This window comes from Mytilus californianus, unplaced genomic scaffold (assembly GCF_021869535.1).
Source record: "Mytilus californianus isolate M0D057914Y unplaced genomic scaffold, xbMytCali1.0.p SCAF_5, whole genome shotgun sequence".
Taxonomy (NCBI): domain Eukaryota; kingdom Metazoa; phylum Mollusca; class Bivalvia; order Mytilida; family Mytilidae; genus Mytilus; species Mytilus californianus.
In genome coordinates this window covers 53,999,636-54,021,448 of record NW_026262701.1, presented here as the reverse complement: position 1 = coordinate 54,021,448, position 21,813 = coordinate 53,999,636, and positions in this window count along the sequence as shown.

Below are 21,813 nucleotides of genomic sequence, written 5' to 3'. Positions count from 1 at the left end.
CAGGAATTTCCTTATGTAGAAAGTGGTGGATTAAACCTGGTTTTATAGCTAGCTGAACCTCTCACTTGTATGACAGTCGCAAATAATTCCATTATATTGACAACAGTATGCGAAATTAGTTCTCATGTTACTCCTGGATTTTATTTTCTTACAGGGTTAATTACATTTTTTTTAACTTCGGCAAATTCATTTAACATATTGGAATACTAGTACTATTTTTTGTAAGGGTCAATGTTTTACTAATAAATTTTATTTTACCGTGAAATATTTTTAAAGATCAAAATGTCTTTCAGTCGTTTAGTTCCCAATGGATGCAAGTATAAAACCAACTTTTGGTATCAATGTATTTCAAATCAATAAGTATAGTAAATAGTCTAGTAGCATACCAATGACACGTATTGTACACAGATGGTAAGGTATGTGAAATATTCCTTGGAAAAGGCTCCTCATGATTTTATCGGTTTTATACATTTTTATGTCATAGTCAGTTTTGATATAAACATGACATCATAGTGACATTAGAAGGAAGGTTTCTTCATTAAAGTTTTCAGAATATTACTCCCGTTACTGTTAATATAGGTGCATATACAAATTTTATATTTTTTCAAACTATGAATTTCATTATATTTGCAATTGCAGGTACTACATTGGCCGGGGACTATTTTATACATTTAAAGACCGAAAAAGAAGTTTTCTTATCTATTAGAATACATATGTTTATCAAATGTTAGTAAGTATGGCATTATAATATTTTAGAACAAATAAACACAACAGATTGAACGAAATACATCCAAACCTATAAATATCTTTTAAAATGTGTGTATGATTCTATATATATATCGTTGAAGTCATCCATTCAAAAGTTTACAGACCCCATCTCGAGTTGGTTGACTGTTATGGAATATCTTTGTGACAGATGACCATGGATATACTCGAATTGTTGTAACCATAACCTCTTCTTCTTTTCTTTGATAATGACATATCCGTATGAGACATTTCACCAAATTACTTATCATGAGCAACTAGACGGGTGCCACATATGTAGCAGAATTTGCTTACCTTCCAAGAGCACCATAAATCATCCCAGTTCTTGACATTGTTTGGCTCAGTCATTCGTTTCTTAAGTAGTGTTTAGTAGACTGTTACATATATAATACATATGTGTTACGTCGTTTTTCCTGTTTCGTCATGGTTTTTATCGATTTTTCGCCGACTTATGAAATTCGAATGTCTTTGGTAGCCTCCGCCTTTGTATTAACACTTAAACATGTACTTTTAAGACTTTCTTTACTTACTTTGACTCCATTTCAAAGATTTGTTTTCTTCTGACAACTTTACAAGCTCATGAGCTTTCGTTGTTAGGTATCTGTCAATTAAAACAAGACTTTAAATTATTTACAGATCTAAATGATTTTGTTTCAAAATTCGATGCATATACTTATTGTGTAAGGTGTTGTTTTTTATTGTACTTCCCTTCTCTTATTACGGCTTGGGGACGTGAGCAGAACTTACCAGCTACGTCAAATGTCTGCGGAGAAACTTTAAGCGAAGTTTCAAAGCGACAGCCGCATTTATCAAGCTTACTTCCGTTAGAACAACGAAGCGAAAAATTGTCAAAGGGAGGGAGGGAAAAAACAGAAATTGTACGTTTAACTGATTACCGGATCGTAAAATATCATCCGCTGGTTCCAATCCAAGAGTTTTTGCCCGTTTCAAGCGCTCACATGCCGAAAAGTTGGGAATCGAAGGAGAAATTTTAACATGTTAAAAACAGATAACCTGTGTATAAATATGAAAATGTCGCTCTTGCACATTATTTATCAACATGCACACACACTTTAAAAAAAATACATTACACAAATTAAAGGCAAAATGTGTAATGAAATCAAATGCTCGTCTTAATCTCGAGCTCCTTCCTTATGTCATCGAATACAAATTATCGTGTACATTCTAATGCCAAAAAAAACCAAGGGTCGTTAGTGGTACAAGTGCAAGTGGTTTAAGTGTTCATTGCTTCACTCCATATTTAAGTGCTGTTATTTCAGATCCATCTGGTTCTACGGTCTAGTTTGTGTATGTTAATAGTAGGGATGTCAACTCGGTGAAGATTTACTAAACGAGTACTCGTTAGATTTACCGAGCGATACTCGAGTACTCGCTCGGAAAAGTCTTATGGACGTAAAACCCTCAACACTATTTATTACCTAGGACTAGATAATAGTCCCGAGAATTTTATACCATAATTAATAGTTCATTTACTACATGCACTGATTATGTAAACTGGCAATAATCTAATCAATTAATGAACATCTATAAAAAAAAGTGTTTACTCAAACAACAGTATTAGTGAATCGTAAAAAAACACATATAATGATCAACAAAGGGGTGATGATTAGAACTCACTGAAGCCTTTAACCATTCTTGAGGGTCGACACAGGTCGCAACGAACTTGTTCTTATTTAGAAATATTATCTTTTCAACTTTTCTTGGACGAATCGATTTCTTGACTTTGTTACTGATGAAAATATTTGCTCTGACGTTACAGAGGTGGTGGAATGACTAAAATACGATTATCTAGAAGTGTAAGCCTTGGGAATGTGCTCTTGTTCATAGCCTACCTCTGTTCGAGGGAATTTTAAAAGACAATTAAACGCATACATTCGAAGCGTATTTTAATTTTGATTAATTTTGATTAATATTTAATTTCCCGGGAGGCGCTCTTAATAAAAATATTTTTTCTTTAAGACCGCAACAACATTCTAACAGAAACCAATTAGTCGAGTATCATTTTGGAATTCGATACTCGGTACTACCAATCGATACTCGAGTACTCGAGTACTCGTTGACATCCCTAGTTAATAGGTTTTTTCATTTGCTATGGTGTATTCTGTTTTCCATGGATTTATGTCGTGTACCTCTGATAAGTTTCCTTGCATCTTTTGTATTCCGTGTGTAAATATTCGATGTTCTTCTTCAGAACAGTACAGTTTTGACACACGCTGAAAAATATTGTAATTAATAACCGGGGTATACGGAAATTGATACATTCGAACGAACAATTCTAACTGTTTATAAATGAACTATCTTTAACTTTTTTTCCCAAACATATTTATAAAAACTGTCGCAGGAAAGCACATTGCGAGATTTCAGAGTAACATCATATCACCATATCATCATATAACAGAATTAAAATGTTACCAGGTTATTTAGAAATGAGACAATATAATGTACATGCAACCGACTGATGAAGGATACAAACAAATCTTGTGAAAAAGTTACTAAAGGTAGTATGGATTTATAAACAAAAAATGACCAAATGTTTCAGACTTTGCCAAAATGATCTTGATTTTTCAAAGAAATAAAAGTATAAGCCACAAATCTCGTTTTTAAACTAGAAGTTGCGAAAACAATTGACACATTCTTTCATGATTAGACTGGACAAAGCTTTAATTATTTGGATAGAAAGAAAACCAAATAACAGAATTTTGAAATCAAATATGAGACATCTTATTCAATATGTTTTTAAATTTTAAAAAACATAAAGGAAACAAAAGAAATGTGTTTTTTTCCTCTTCCAATACTGTGGATTCATTTATTGTCGTGGATAGAAAAAAAACGACATTTCGTGGAATACGTAAATTCGTGGATCGCTCTTTCAAAAACAAAATCAGATACATAAATTCGTGGATATCTGTTTGAATAACTATTAAACAAAAGAAAGAATTTCTTTGAAAATGGTTTTACTTGTCATAATCGTCGCTCGGTCATTCTAGGCTAAAGTGGTCATTTAAAACTTTGATTACAAGCGTGGACAAAGCCAACTAATTATTGGTTTCTTTTACAATCAACAATTTCTTGTCAAAATTTTATAAGTTGTTTAAAACCCTTTGATGTACAACTGATTGAAAGCTATTTCCCTATTACGACATAATAAGCAGTCATTAAAAAATGACCAAACGTAAGTAACACACTTATGATTGATTTAACATTTTGTTGATTAAATTTATTTCGAAAAACATGTCGTTTTTGTTCAGAATAAATAAAAATACATGCTCAAACGACAATTTGTCGGAATATTATCTGAAATGCAATTTTTTGTCTTAAATTGTTCCTTTAAAATTTTATTACGAAAAATTGTCGTTTTGTCCGTATACTAAACAAAATATGCTTTACGGCAATACACCGAAATTTCATTTGAATAGCTTGAGCTATCTTATTAAAAGTTTGTGATTATTTTTTGTTTAAATCAAAGGTATGAAATTTTATGTTAATGTCAGAAACATTATTACTTACATGCAATGTCCCGTACTTAATCCTGATTTTTACAAACCACTCAACCAAATTATGACACGGTAATAAACAACTTGCAGTTATTTCCATGAACGATTTTAATCCATTTTAAAAAAATCATTCTCACTGATATTCTAAAGATTTTTAGCATTTATTTTAATCAAAATACTTTGATATTTTATTTCAAAAACACGTTTTATGTTACCATATTTATCGCTTTGTCATCACTTTACTAGAATTGCACAACATAACCGGAAATAATCATCCGACTCGATGCACATTTCGTGGGATAATTCTTCGTTGAATTCTTAAATTCGTGGGTTGCAGTGACCCACGAAACCCACGAAATTTGGTATGCCACGAATAAAAAATGAATCCACAGTAATACGAAATACATTGTATAACAATTAAAGATACATTTCTTCAGAAAATCAAATAATCTGAGGTTTCACCGCTATTAAGGCTACGTTTAAAAAGACTGAATCAATCAAAATAATTTGTGTATTTGTGAAAGCAATCGTTATAAAGGATGAAATTACATTTTTTATTTGAATTAAATTCCTGTCTCAAAATTTGCTATCACTTAAAATCTAGTCCGGTTCTATTTAACAATCGGTGGGTTTAGAGAACCCTTTATTACTTTTTTTATTTGCAAGAAAAGGATAGTTTAAAGATGTAAAGAGTAAATCTTATATATGATATTTTATATACAGGTACTTGTATTCATAATCAGAATCAGCACTTAATAATTCTTTTCAACTGAGAGTTTTGTTTATACTTAAAGACCGAAAATGAAGTTTTGGACAATCTATTAAAATATATTAGTTTATCAAATGTTAGCAAGTACGGCATTGTAATAGTTTAGAAATAATAAACGCAACATATCAAACGAAATACATCCAAACTTTTAGATATCTTTTAAAATGTGTGTATGATTCTATAAATACATCGTTGAAGTCATCCATTCGTAAGTTTACAGACGACATTTTGAGTTGTTTGACTGTTATTAAACATCTTTGTCACAGATGACAACGGATATGCTCGAATTGTCGTTACCATAACCCCGTCTTCTTTTCTTTGATAATGATATATCCGTATGAGAAATATCATCGAATTACTTACCATGAGCAACTAGACGGGTGCCACATATGTAGAAGGATTTGCCTACCCTTCCAGAGCACCTTAAATCACCCCAGTTCTTGATGGGGTTCGTTTTGTTCAGTCAATTGTTTCTTATGTAGTGTTAAGTAGACTGCTACATATATATGTGTTTACGTCGTTTTTCCTGTTTCGTCATGATTTTATTGATTTTTCGTCGACTTATGAAATTCGAATGTCGCTTTGGTATCCTCCGCCTTTGTATTGTGACATTCAACTTGTACCTTTAAGACTTTCTTTACTTACCTTGACTCCATTTTTTTTTCGTATTTCAAAGAATTGTTTTCTCCTGACAACTTTACAAACTCATCAGCTTTCTTTTTTTAGGTCTCTGTCAATTAAGACAAGACTTTGTAACAGGCAAAATATTAACAGATCTAAGTTATTTTGTTTCAAAATTCGATGCATATACTTGTTGTGTAAGGTGTTGTTTTTTATTGTTCTTCCATTGGCCTATGTCTTACTGTTCAGATCAGTCGCTACGTAATTCTCTTATTACGGCTTGGGGACGTGAGCAGAACTTACAAGCTACGTCACAATGTCTGAGGAGAAGCTTTCAGCGAAGTATCAATGCGACAGCCGAACTTATCAAGCTTACTTCCGTTAGGACAACAAAGCTAAAAATTATCAAAGGGAAGGAAAGAAAAAAACAGAAATTGTACGTTAAAATGATTATCGGATCGTAAAGTGTCATCCGCTGGTTAAAATGCGAGATTTTATGCCCGTACCAAGCGCTCATATGCCGAAATTGGGAATCGAGGGGGAAATTTTACGATAGCAATGGTTAAAAACAGATAACCTGTGTATCAAATATGAAAATTTTATTCTTACACATTATTTACCAACATGCACACACACTTTTTTAAAAAAACATTACACAAATTAAACTTAAGGTAAAATGTGTAATGTATCAAATGCTCGTCTTAACCTCCTTTCTTATGTCATCGAATACAAATTATCGTGTACTTTCTAAAGCAAAGAAAACAATTTGGGTCGTAAATGGTACAAGTGCAATTGGTGTGTAAGTGGTTACCATCTGCTGCTCATTGATTAACTCCTTATTTAAGTGCTGTTATTTCAGTTCCATCTTGTAGTGGGGTCTAGTTTGGGTATGTTAATAGGTGTTTTCATTTGCTACGGTGTATTCTGTTTTCCTTGGATTTATGTCATTTTAATACTCATTCTCTGTAACCACTTAAACTTTTTCGGCACGCATAGTCACCGATCTTTCTGAAAATTGGCTGATACGTAGATCCTATTAGGCTAGTCAGAAAAAAAATGCCAACCGATATATATATATATTGGTTGGTTACCATGGTAACAGAAGAGAAAGTTGGGATTTTTGAGAAAAATACAATATTTGGTGTAGTGTTGTGAAATTATGCGGCTACATCTATTAAAAAGAAACTCAAAAACAATTAATTTCAGTCTTGTTTTAGTCAAAAATCAAAAAAAGTTATGGGGAATCTACCTAGAAACATGCGAAATTAATTTCTAAAAAATTATCATTGTGCAATATTCCTCACAATACGAATTATCTCCCTTTGGTGGGTTACACTAATGACTGGACCAAAACGGAAACGCTAATAACTTTTTTATTTCTCAAAGGATTTATGTCAAATTTGAATTGTTATAAATTAAGACCATTCAATACATAAATTTAAGGGAAAAAAATAGAAAACTTTTTTAAATCTTCATTAAACGTGACATGACCAACGCTGACAATGACAGGACCAAATGAAAATGCTAATTACTTTTTTTATTTCTTAAAGGATTTATGGAAAATTTGAAATATAATAAAATTTGATCATTTAATATATAAATTAATGAAAAAATATAGTAAAAATATTAAAAAATTCAGAAAAATTCAGAAAACGTGACCTTTCTAACGTTGACAATGACCTGACCAACAATAGCAATGACCTGACCGATAAAAATTTCTGTGTTATTTCATATTATTAAAAAAACAGGAAAAATATGTTTTTGGGTAGAAAAACTTGACCTGACCAACGTTGACTGTGTCCTGGTCGTTGTACTACCTAATACTTATTTATATCTTATATGATTTGCTTAAAATTTATTAAAAAAATAACATTAAGATTGAATGGGAAAAAACTGGGAAAAACAGTTTAGGGTACTATGACGAGCACCGGATTATTTAAACTTTTTATGGTATTGAGTAGTATATTGTATTTAACTGTGTTGTAAATTATGTTGTATATTACCGGTTATATTTTGACACGTTTGATCACAAATATTAAGTAACACACAAAAGGTGTGATTGAAGTAGGCCATAAATACATGTAAGTTGATAAATCCAATATAGTTTGTTTTTTAATATTTTCTTACAGTAAATAATTATTTCCACGTACTACTTAAGGCATGCCCGAGCCTTGTACTGGATATCTTGGTAGTTTTAAATATTTTTATAAAAAACAAAATGAAACATTTTGCGGACTACTTGAGGTATGCCCGAGCCCCTGCATGCATGATATCTTGGTAGTTTAAAATATTTTCATAAAATATAAGTAAACATATTCGCGGACTAAACTTGAGGGTTGCCAGAGCCTTGTCTTAATTTTAAATGTTCCCGAAAGTCAATACATTTATCTCGTGCTAATATGTTTGTAAAGCATTTTATTTTTTCTTATTTGATAAAATTAATGGTTCAATCTAAGTGTTTCTATAAATTGGATGCAAAGCCTATTACATATAATTAGGTATTAAGTCATTTTTCCTGGTCATGATAACGGTCAGAATGTAGGACAGAAAGTCACAGACAAAAAGTCATGGACAAAACGACGAGGACAAAAAGTCACATGTATAATATAAACTGTTTCAAAGTAAAATCTAAATGTTTTTTGTTAAAAGAAAGACAAAATTATACAACTTTTGAGAAACATCTTTCTGTAATGGGCTTTCAGTGAAAATCAAAGTATATGTACATGTATATAATTCTTTTAAGTTACCCTGTGTAAAGAGTTATCATATTGGCAATATTTTTTAATTTGCTGCTAAAAATCCATTAAGATAATTGTTATTTTCTCAAATTTCAATAATCCAATGCCTATTACTAATGTTAATATGGTGCTACTATAGGCGGACCCAGGGGGCCTTGAGGGCCCGCCCCCTCCTTTCATTGGAAACATTTGGTTGATTACATATGGAATCACTGAAGCATGAATGTAGCGGGACTCTCTTAAGGCAGTCAGTGGGACCCCTTATATGAAAATTTTCTAAATGGTATATTTCCCCCCTGCTGCTCGTTGTAAGACCCGAAGTCACCTGCTGACAGATTTTCCGCTGGTTATCGTAGGGAAATGGAACTTTTTGGAAAATCTCGAACATTCCTCCCCGGCCAGAACGTCAAACAAGAAATGTGTCGGATGGATAGCAGGGACCATCGGGTCGACGGCCGACCGTACCCGCCCTTGCTTGTTACGACCTTTGTTTGCTAAAGAACCCTGGTGTTAATTCTTTTAGGGGCTCCCTAGTTGACCTATTGAAATTTCTGTCCTTGTCAAATTGATCCCGATTTCCAGTGATATTTCAAATTGTCCGCCTTCATCCCAGCCTACCCCTATTGCAGGACCTTTTTGAAATTTTCTATTTTTTATAACTTCACCTCAAAAATGATCTTCATGTAGATACTCATCATCCAATAATATAATATTATTCAAAATGTATAGCTATACATGCTTTGCCATTTCAACATTGAGTTTAAGAATGAATAAGAAAAATAAACAGCTCATAATAAAGTTTTTTTTTCCTTTATAGAAAGGTTAGATGGTCAATTATCATTTATTTAGAGGATCAACATCTGACTCTTTTGGTTCTTTTTAGCTCAACTTGGCCCGAAGGGCCAAGTGAGCTTTTCTCATCACTTGGCGTCCGTCGTCCGTCGTCCGTCGTCGTCCGTCGTCGGCGTTAACTTTTTACATTTTGAACTTCTTCTAGAGAACCACTAAATGGAATGAAACCAAACATGGCATGAATGTTTCTTATGAGGTGCTGACCAAGTGTTGTTACTTTGTAGCCGATCCATTATCCAAGTTGGCCGCCAGCGGGGCACTTATTTTAACATAGGACCCTATGGGAAATGCATACAAATGCCTTCTTTTAGAGAACCACTGAATGGAATGAAACCAAACATGGCATGAATGTTCCTTATGAGGTGCTGACCAAGTGTTGTTACTTTGTAGCCGATCCATCATCCAAGATGGCCGCCAGCGGGGAACTTAGTTTAACATAGGACCCTATGGGAAATACATACAAATGTCTTCTCTTAGAGAACCACTGAATGGAATGAAACCAAACATGTTACCGATATAACATGTTACTTTTATTATTCTTCCCTTAGTTTATTTATTTTGTATTTACATTGTGTCATAGGTCAAATTTATTTGTTCAGTGTATGTTCAATGTTGTTAATATGTCCTTTGACTGAGTTAAGCTATTTCAGTTGATATTTTATAGTGTGTCTTTCTATGTTGTGATGTTACACTATTGTTTCAGAAAAAGGTTGAAGGTTTGGTACCATTAAAACGTTTAAACCCGCTGCATTTGTTTGCACCTGTCCTAAGTCAGGAATCTGATGTTCAGTAGTTGTCGTTTGTTGATGTGGTTCATAAGTGTTTCTCGTTTCTCGTTTTTTATATAGATTAGACCGTTGGTTTTCCCGTTTGAATGGTTTTACACAAGTAATTTTTTGGGGCCCTTTATAGCTTACTGTTCGGTGTGAGCCAAGGCTCCGTGTTGAAGACCGTATTGTGACTATTATGGTTTACTTTTATAAATTTTTACTTGGATGGAGAGTTGTCTCATTGGCACTCATACCACATCTTCTTATATCTATGACATGAATGTTCCTTATGAGGTGCTGACCAAGTGTTGTTACTTTGTAGCCGATCCATCATCCAAGATTTTGTTCTCTTCTGAAATATGCATGAGATGTTGGACACTGGACATAAAGCAAACCACAACTAATCGATCATTTCTACACCCCCGCCCCCAAACGATATTGATTATTTTCATTTGTGATTTGTATTTATTTCTGTGCCTCACACAAACAATTTTAAGTTTTTAAGGTTGGCCTTTCTTGAACTGTCAATTTTCTGATTGTATCTTCTTAATGTTATGTATAAATAGGTAGGAGCTAGTAGCTATAATTCCAAAATGTCAACACCAAGTGGCACTTTGATCTTTAACCTTCACTACAGCACAATTGAATATATAATTTTTTAAATGATTTTATTTGTTTTTTTCTAGTTTTTCTTGTATATTTTTCATAATCATGAAAACAGACTGAAATTTCTTCATAATCAGCACTTTTATCCAGATTAGAGAAATTGTATTTGTTTCCTTCAAGTGGTAACACCATTATCGATATACTATACTAGCAAAATTATTTATATACACATGTGTGTATACAGGTAAACTTAATAAATGTTTTAGTTTTCCTACTGTTGTGCACATTTAAGAAACTAACTGAAACTTTTTCAAAATTGTTTTAAACTTGTGTATCATCACAGTTAAAACTATAATACCGTTATATATGAATATGTTTAAAATTTTGATGATTACAATAATTTCTACAAATTGGATATTTATTTATTTTTTTCTGACTGCAGAATTAGGTTTTTAAACATTTTTTTTCAAATTTTTCAAATTTTATTTTCTGAAAAAATGAAAACTAAGCATTTTGTATCCATGGTAACAAAAAAATGAGACATACTTCCCCATTACTTTTCCGCATCATTGATAAGATAAGACTATGGTATTTATGAATTCATGGTTGACTTTAACTCAGAAGTCCGCAAAAAATTATGGTGAGCATTCAAAAATGACCTCAAAAGAGTATTTTTTACCTGATGCAAACCACATAAAAAGGGGGCTATATGTGATTATGATTGAAAATGAATATGAAAATATCAGTTATTAAATTACATTAATAAAATGCATATATTTAATAAAATCATAAAAAAATATTCTTTCTCTTAATCATTTATTATGAAAAATTATGTTGAAAATAGCCTTTTTCAGCTTAAAATCATAGATATCCAGAAGAGGTAAAACTGGTCATCGGTTGCTATGGCAACCAATATGCTTAGCAACCAAAATTTTGCCATTTTTTGTTTGTTTCATCAAGACTAGTAAGTGTGTGAAGTTTGAAGAAAATACATGACCATGCGTGCCACACTCCCTATGTAAGAGTTTAAATAGTTACAGAGAACCAGTATTAAGATGTCTCCATATGTATTTTTTCTTTGTCATATTTCTATTATTGTGTACCTCTGATAAGATTCCTTGAATCTTTTGTATTTCGTGTGTAAATCTTCGATGTTCTTCTTCAGAACAGTACAGTATGGACACACGCTGAAAAATATTGTAATTAATTACATGTACCGGGGTATACGGAAATTGATACATTCGAACGGACAATTCTAACTGTTTATAAATGAACGATCTTAAAGTTTATTTTTCCAAACATGTTTATAAAAACTGTCTCAGGAAAGCACATTGCGAGATTTCAGAGTGACATCATTTCATCAAATCATCATTGAATCATATTACAGAATTAAAATGTTACCAGGGTGTTTAGAAATGAGACAATTTAATGTACATGCAACCAATTGATGAAAGATACAAACAAATGTTGTGAAATAGTTATTAAAGGTAGTATGGATTTATAAACAAAAAATGACCAAATATTTCAAACTTTGCCAAAATGATCTTTATTTTTCAAAGATAAAAAAGTATAAGCCACAAATCTCGTTTTTAAACTAGAAGTTGCGAAAACAATTGACACATTCTTTCATGATTAGACTGGACAAAGCTATAATTATTTGGATAGAAAGAAAACCAAATAACAGAATTTTGAAATCAAATATGAGACATCTTATTCATTATGCTTTAAAATTTTAAAAAACATAAAGGAAACAAAAGAAATGTGTGTTTTTCTCTTCTTCAAATACTAGTTATACGAAATACATTGTATAACAATTAAAGTTACATTTCTTCAGAAAATCAAATAATCTCAGGTTTCCCCGCTATTAAGGCTATGTTTTAAAAGACTGAATCAATCAATACAATGTGTGTATTTGTGAAAGCAATCGTTAAAAATGGTGAAATTACATTATTTATTTGAATTTAATTCCTGTCTCAAAATGTGCAATCACTTAAAATCGTGTTCGGTTCATTTTAACAATCAATGGAAGTGGAAAACCCTTTATTACTTGTTTTATTTAGAAGAAAAGGATATTTCAAAGATGTTAAGAGTAAGTCTTATATATAATTTTATTTTATATTCAAGTACTAGTAATCATAATGAGAATCAGCACTTAAAATTCATGTCAACTGAGAGTGTTTTTTTTTCTATAAATTTTGCTTCATATGAGTGAAGGGTGAAACTTGCCTATGAAGGTCGCATATTTACAATCTTATATACTGTGGAACATTTATTGTATTTCGAATATCAAAAATCCTGTATTTCATCAAAAAGAATGGCCAAGTCCTGTTTTGTATCAAAAAGAACCACCAACGTAGATGCAAGTATCTTGTGTATAGGGAGGGATAAATCCTACTTTGAAAAAAATCAGTCTGATTCAAACAAAAAATTCTCTAAAACGGACATTATCAAGATGCTTGATTTCTTGTTTGACAACATATTTGTTACGTTTGGGGGACGTGTTTGTCAACAAACAATTGGCATCCCCATGGGATCCAACTGTGTCCCCCTTCTTGCCAACTTGTTCCTTTATTCATATGAGGCTGACTTCATACAGGAACTTCTTAGGAAGAAAGAAAAAAAGTTAGCAGTATCCTTTAACTTTACTTTCCGCTATATAGATGATGTTCTCTCACTAAATAATTCGAAATTTGGTAACTGTGTTGAACGCATCTATCCCATCGATCGTGGGATTAAGTATACAACAGATACAGTTAAGTCTGCCTCATATCTTGACTTACATCTAGAAATTGACAATGAGGGTCGGTTGAAAACAAAACTTTACGAAAAAAGAGATGATCTCAGCTTCCCAATTGTGAACTCTCCATTTCTATGTAGCAACATTCCAGCAGCGTCTGCATACGAAGTATATATCGTTCAGTTGATACGATATTCCAGGGCTTGTATTTCCTATCATGATTTCCTTGATAGAGGGTTGCTGCTCATAAGGAAGCTTATAAACCAAGAGTTCCAAGTGGTGAAGTTGAAATTATCACTTCGTAAATTTTACGGACGCCATCACGAGTTGGTTGACCGTTATGGAATATCCGTTTCGCAGATGGTAGCTGATATGTTCAAAATGTCGTAACTACAATCCAGTCCCCTTTTCCCCGAATGCAACCTACCGAATTAGACTTATTTTTCATTTTAAACATATTTTATTCATAAAGATATGAAAGGGATTGAGCAACAGGCACAGCCTTTAAAAGCTCTCTTCATATTACATGTACAAGGTATAAGTCAAATATTAACAACTGTATTTAAAATAATATAATATAGTGGAAAATGCATGCTACTTATAAGCACACACATGCAAATATATATTTACTTAATGTATAGTATATTTAAGTATGTAGGCAATTAATCAATTACCTTGAGACATGTATATTTCCTTTATAAGTCATTAGAAATATATATATAGAAGGTTTGGAAGAGACATTAAGCTTACTTAGTGGAATAAATGAATTAATGTTGAAGAAAAAAAAAAGGAATGACATAAAAAAAAAATAAACACATTAATAAAACAAAAATTAAGAAAATTTCAAACAAAACGGTGAGTGTCACTGATATATTTCTGAACAGATCTAGAAATTGCAATATTCATATCATACGAAAATAGTCTGTTTACAAAAAGTAATAAGTCAATATCTATGTCAACATTATCAACAACTGAGTAAATGGAATCAAGTAAGATCTGTCTTACATCATTGTACTTAGGGCAAATAAAAAAGAAATGCTGGTTATCCCCAACAGGGTGATTACAGTTTGCACAAATAGTGTTCTCCGATAAGAACTGATTAAACAAATGCGATTTTAGGTTGATAGCATTATTTATGAGTTGACAATGACTAATATTATGTTTCCTTATCCCATAATTGAAAGGTTAAATATTTCATCAGTCCTATAAGATTTGTCCAGTCCACCTCTAAATATGCATAAATTTGGGGATTGTTGTATTCTTAGAGGAAGACTATTCCAAACTCTTATAGTGGAAGGAATGAAACTATTTAAGTAAGAGCTAGTTCTAGCAAGTAGGAGATGAAAAGTATTATTTTCATTCCTCAAAGTATAAAGGGTTTGTCTGGAAAAAATAGACTTATTACCGGGTGTGTACTAACATGAGCAACACGCCGGATGCCACATGTGGATCAGGATATCTTTACCCTTCCGGAGCACCTGAGATCACCCCCAGTTTTTGATGGGGTTCGTGTTGCTCTGTCTTTAGTTTTGAATGTTGTTTGTCTGTTTGTCTTTTTTCTTTTTTAGCCATGACGTTGTCCGTTTATTTTCAGCTTATATATTTGAAGGTCCCTTTGGTATCTTTTGCCTCTCTATAATAATCGTTATTTTATCATTTATTATTTTTATGATTATAATTCTTTTTAACACTTCTAGAAACGGTGTTTTGTTGAAAATAGTATGTCATATATGTTAACCACTTCATGCAAGTCTTTTCAGATGGAGGTTTTTGGTATTGTTGGGTTGATATCTCGATGACATTTACCCCTTCGTTCGTTTTTTTCATATTAAGAATCGTTTACCCTACACAAAAATTTCATATTTACCTTTTGTTTATCTTTGATTCCATATATTCCATAACTTCTTTATACAGAAAAGTATCCTCTAATATTGGTACTTCTGCTAAAGGCGGGAATATTAACCAATGTATGCATATCACTAAGAATTGATCTATACCACGTGTAAAATGTTACATCTTGTTTCTCTAACAAAAGATTCTCAAGGTCTGATAATATTTGTGTGTATTGCTTATGAACCAAATCCGTGTTCTTAAGGAATGCTTTGAAATTTTGTTGCTCAATTGTTTCATTGTCCTCTACCTCGGTTCCTTTTACAGTCCTTTTTTATTCTATATATGACTGCAAATCTTTGCAGATAGATTCGACTTGTTCAAAACACTGTTTGCTCTTAGAATGCAGTTGTGCAATGTGAATGAACTGGATTTTTTCTTGTAAGCTTGAAATGGCGTCAATTTTCAATTTTAAGTCATGACTATTTTCGTTTGCTCTTTCTCTTTCTTGTCCACAATATTGCTTGTTTCTGAGACAGGATGTGTATTATGTGTCGATAAAACACACTTATTACAAATAAGATCACTGCATTTTACGCAGAAATACAAAAACTCTTTCTCGTGAGTAGAACACTGAGACTTTTTGTTGACGATTGAAATGTCTACTGTACTAATATCTGTAATGGTGTGTCCACTTAGGGCTGGGATCTTACTGTGAGTTTTACGACATACCGTACACAAAATATGTTGACATTCATAACAGAAAAATGCTCCATTAGTTTGATCACAATAAGAGCATTTCTGGGCTGAAACATGTGCCATAATAAGGAAATAAATTTACTTAAACTATCTTGATCGTATCACGTGGTTGCAATCATGTGAGTATCTTATTGTTATCCATTCACGATCGTACATATGTTAATAAACGCCCTATTAGATAACAAAAATTTAATATAGATACGAAAGAGTTCAGAAAACGAAATGCAGAACTTATATTTATCTGTATATGTATATGTCAATAATTTTTAAAACATAGTTTAAATTTTATTGGTTTTTTTTTTTTTTTGTTACCGCTTGTCCTCGGAAAACGTAAAACTCACCGCTTAAAAATTTTTTCCGAAATATTCGTTACTTCCTAAAGAAGACTTGCTCAATTTGGACCAAAGTGGTCCGATTACATGTAAGCAGAGTTATTTCCCTTTTTATGAATAATATGAGTGGATTGTTTCAAGCAAGTGTATAGGATCACATATACATAAATTATATAGAAACAAAAACAAAATTGGAATTAGTGAAAAGTAAGTTTTCGGATGACACCAGAAGCGACTATTCTAAACAGGAAGTAGCTGATCGTATCTCTTATTTATAGATTAGAAATACAAGATATGTATGTTTTGAATCTGTGAAAGAAGAGTTATCTTCTGAGACCGTTTATATTTTACAAAGGTAACGTTTTGAATTTAAAAAAAAGTTTTGCATATCTATTTAAAGGTTTATTTAAAACCTTAATTAGCAATACGTGAGCTGGTTAGACCTTAAAATGAACACAAGGCTTTTAATTATACTAGTTACTAGATAAGTATATTTTTTTTCTTTTTACCGATGATACCGTCCGTCCGTCGCTCTTTTGTATGCTTCACAAGATCTTATTCACATGCTGTTTTACGCCTTTGATTTTATTTCTCATTCAAATGATTTTTGGGTTATCTTTGACATGAAATTGACTTTGTCATATCAGCTAACTATAGTTAAGTTTCGTTTCTCCTTTACCCCTAATCACAATTTAATAAAACTTTCTCATAATTTCATAATTAATTAGTATTTCTTATAATACCATATATTCAGCACCTTATATTTTTATTTCTTAAATTCCTTTATATCACTATGAAATATAATTATCAAAACTTTCTCAGAATCTTAACCAGATAATGCTATTGAGCATCTCCTATTTTGTTCTCTTAGCAAATGCTTTATCTGGGGTATCGAATTTCCTAAACCCCTTATTACAATTTATTAAAACTTTTTAAGAATCTTGATCATAAATTCTTTCGTGCACCTCTTCTTTTGTTTTTTTTTTTATCAGAATTCATTTTGGGATTCTTTTATTAAATCACGCACCTGCCAAGGGATATGGGGTTCTTTTTTTGTGAGCTTTCCTTGCTGTATCTGTAATTTGTTTTGCATTGTTTTCCTAATGTAAATTTTTAATTTAAAAGAAAAACAAAAGTTTTAGTACAAATAGCAACAAGCTAGTACATTTAAGTCTTAAACGGCCATTTTGATCTTAACAGCATCTTAAACATCTGTACCGACAACATTTAAGTCTTATTGGAAATCATTTTTTAATATGTATATTTCAAACAAGCTGAAAATAGACTGAATAGATTTTATTTGACTGCTAGCGAATTGACTGGACTGGACTGGACAGTACTAAATTTACCGCAGTATATAAGCCTGCACTATGACTGAAATACTGAACACGGTTAACTAATTCATTGTTCAGTCTAGTAACACCTGTTCAGATCCTAATAGCCGTTTTAATTCATATCGTTTTACTAGTGAGCTATAAGCAGAAAATCATATTTATATATATAAACATTGAAAAAATAATTTCACAAAACACTTGAAAAAAAGTTGAAGTTGAAGGACCCATTTCTACCTAAAAGTTGTAGTAATTGGGCTTATCAACTCTTGCTCGAATGTGTGGATTGAAACAATTGTCACGATGGCGACTATATTTATGTGTGCAGAAAAATTTAAAAAAAAAACAATGATTAAACGTTATACCGGGGTAATTAAACTCCTACCTTCTACATAATGGGTATGGAATCAACCTTATTTGGTTTTGTTATATACAAAAAATCATCAAACAAAACCAAGCTAAGTACACTGCATTATATTCACCATTCGCACTCGAATCAAACAGTTATAAAGCCAAACAAGTTACGAAGTTGAAGAGCATTAAAAACAGAAGACTTCATAATCATTAACCAGGAGAAAAAAACTCCACTAGCAGTGACATTGACCCAGTGGTTGTTAAAAACTCGTCATTGATACGAGACTTATTTTTTAAAGCCAGACACGCGGGGTTTTTTTCATAAGATTCATCGGTTTGCTCGAATCAAAAAGTTGGAAGACTCAATCGAATACGAAGATGAAGAGCATTGGAAACCAATATGGGGAAATGCAAATGATTTTGATTGAAAAAATACATGCTTAATTCTGAAGGTTATTCCAGAAGCTTATTGCAGAATGTTGTCTGCACGGAAATCATTCCATACGTTCCATTATTTATATTTAAACTTAGGATGATTTGTTTATGACTATTTTCATATGTTTTATTACTAAAACTTCAAGTAATAAATTGAAATGTCATACATCTTACTTATATCTGCAATGATAGTGTATATTGTTATATATTTATTAAAGCCCTGTTCATTGATAATTTTCTATGTTTTCTATGTATTGTGTGCGATTTTGTCCCATGTACATTTATTCCACATCCTTTCATTTTCTATTATAAAAATAACATATTTGATCATATTTATCTTTTGTTATTTACGTTGTTTTAAACTTTGACAACCAAACAGATTCCTCGATCAAGTAACCAATGTTAGTTAGTTTACACTTGTCGTGATGGTCTTATGAAATGATCTGTTGCTTAATTTGATTTATAGCATACTAAAAACTAAAAAAATCAAGAATTACAAAAGTTTCATAGGAACCAAAAAACAAAGCATGCAATCGTAACAAAATTTCACCCTTTCGCTGTGTGTATTTTAATGATTAGAACTAGAATCCATCTAATGAATCATCGATATGACCCATTTCCAAACGTTATCCTCTGTACGACTTATACTTGGAAACCACTGTTATGTATACACATTCAAATCCAAATACAAGCTTACAGCTGTCATCTCGTGTATTGACAATCACAGACTTTTCACACCAGTTTTGTTAAAACGGAGAATATATCCGTTCTAAAACATGCCTTTGCCAACAGAGGTCTCTTTGCCATCAACTGTTGCAATGTATTTCACGACTTGAATATTGACGACTTCAAGTTTAAACCTCCTGATTTAATCTTAGAAAAACTCGTGATGGTGTCCGTCAAATTTTCGAAGAGATGAGATCAACTTCACCACATGTAACTCTTGCAATGGTTTAATAGCTTCCTTGTAAGCAGCAATCCTTTATCAAATAAATCGGGATAGGAAGCAAACGCAAGCCCTAGAATATCGTATCAACTGGGAGATATATACTAGTAGCTCCATATACAGGTGCTGTCGGAATGTTGCTACAAAGAAATGGAAAGTTCACAATTGGGAAGCTTAAATTATCTCTTTTGTCGTAAAGTTTTGTTCTCAACTGACACTCATTGTCAATTTCTAGCTGTAAGTCTAGGCGCCGTTTTACTATTTATTCCTTATTTTCTGATATCAAAAATTCATTTTTAATTCATTTTTTGATATCAGGAAATCGATTTTTTGATAACAGAAATTCGAATATTTGATATCAGAAAATATTCTTTTTTTTTTTATATCAAGAAATAGATTTCCTGATATCAAAAAATGATTTTGTGATATCAAAAAGTCGAATTCCTGATAAAAAAAAATCAATTTTTGATATCAGAAAATAAAAAAATAAATGAATGATGGCTCCCTGTGTGTCAATAAAAGCATCCAAGCTCACATATGAGCCCAAGCATCAGAAAATATCTGAAATAATGTTCCCGGATGACCAATTGATTTATAATTAGGAGTGCCGCTACACGATATTGGTCATTATATTGATGACATTGGGTCCCTTGTTACAAAACAAAATGCTTATACACTTCAAGTTTTATAAACATGATAAACATGATTTAGACTTCAAAGTCTCCAGAAAACTGCTATTTAATAAAAATATTTGAAGCAAAAAACATGTACAATAATCTTCAGTTTGACGAAACTGAACGAGTACTGAATTACCTCGATCCAACTAATTACGAAATTCGAGTCCCGTGCACTAAAAGACAATATATTGAAAATTTTTGAAATGATTCTAAAATATAACATATTTACTTTTGCGTCGAACAATCCCTATCGGTGGAATAAGTCGACCTAAGAATTTACTAAATACTGGAAAATGTTTTACAAAGCTTGACACATCGAAACAAAATACTGATGTGTTCAAGATTTAGATACGATGGCTGGATGATATATTCATGTTCAACTGACGTAATCCACGATCTTTTCGCCTTATATTTCTAATACAATACATACCCACCTTAATTTTACAAACCAATTTTCTCAAAATGTAGTGTAACTTTCTTGACAGTCGTTTTAATACAACTACAAACGCTTCCAAAATGAAGGTATTTTAGAAATGAAAACGTACATCAAACCTACTAAAACTTTTCAATACTTCACAGAAAAAGCTCATATAAAGTAAATGTATTTAAAGGATTTATGCAAGGCGCGGTACATAAGAAATACTAGCAGTCTTTCAAAAAAAAAATCTCGTAAAAAGACAAAATAGACGAAGTATTTGAAAATACATGCAAGACATGCAATTTTTTTATTTGTTGTTATTGGCTTTGAACTAGCTGTAAGTAACTAAAAGTACTCTCACATCTGTACTTTGTGTCTTTTTGTTGTTGTTACCCTGCCACGTCCGGTCTGTGTTTTTGTTAGCTGTTTTTCTTCTTTGTATCGATCTGATGAGTAAAGCCCTTTTCAACTGATTTTTATAGTTTGTTCTTTCACTATGTTGTGATGTAACACCAGTGACCCAGGTTAGGGGAGGTTTGAGCGCTCAAACACGTTTAATCCCGCCACATTCTGTATGTGTCTGTCCCAAGTCAGGAGCCTGTAGTTCAGTAATTGTCGTTGGTTCATGTCTCATATTTTTTTTTTTCGTAAATTGTTTTGTTATAAATTAGGCCGTTAGCTTTCTAAATTGAATAGTTTCATATTTTTCATGTCGGGGTCTTTTATAGCCGACTATACGGTATGGGGTTTTCTCATTGTTGAAGACCGTACGGTTGCCTATAATTTCTTACATCCACTTCTATCATTTGAGTTTTGGTGGATAGTTGTCTCATTGGCAATCATACCACATCTCCATATTTTTATACTAAACAGAACTAACTTACTAAATTCGCAACATAAACAACGGGAACAAAACTAAAAACAAGATTACCAATACACTGAGGCTTAATTTCACAAAAACCTGGCTGCACAAATCTGTTTCAGAGGAAACCAAGAATTGCTTATAAAAGAAGCGGGAATTTACAAGAATTGTTGACAAAAACCTTAAAATAATTCATATGTGAAACACAAACACACAAAACTTCTTATGACTGATGAAGCCGAACTCTGAGCTATTCTTTCCTTATACACGACCGAAACACCAGACCTAATGTTAGGGCTCATGGGTGAGCTCGGATGCTTTTATTGACACACAGGGAGCAATCACTCATATTTTTCTTATTTTCTGATATCAAAAAATGATTTTTTGATATCAGAAAATGTATTTCTTGATATCAAAAAATCGTCAGTATTATCTGAGACTACTATATATATGTGTTATAGTAGTCTCAGGTATTATTTGATATCAGAAAATCTTT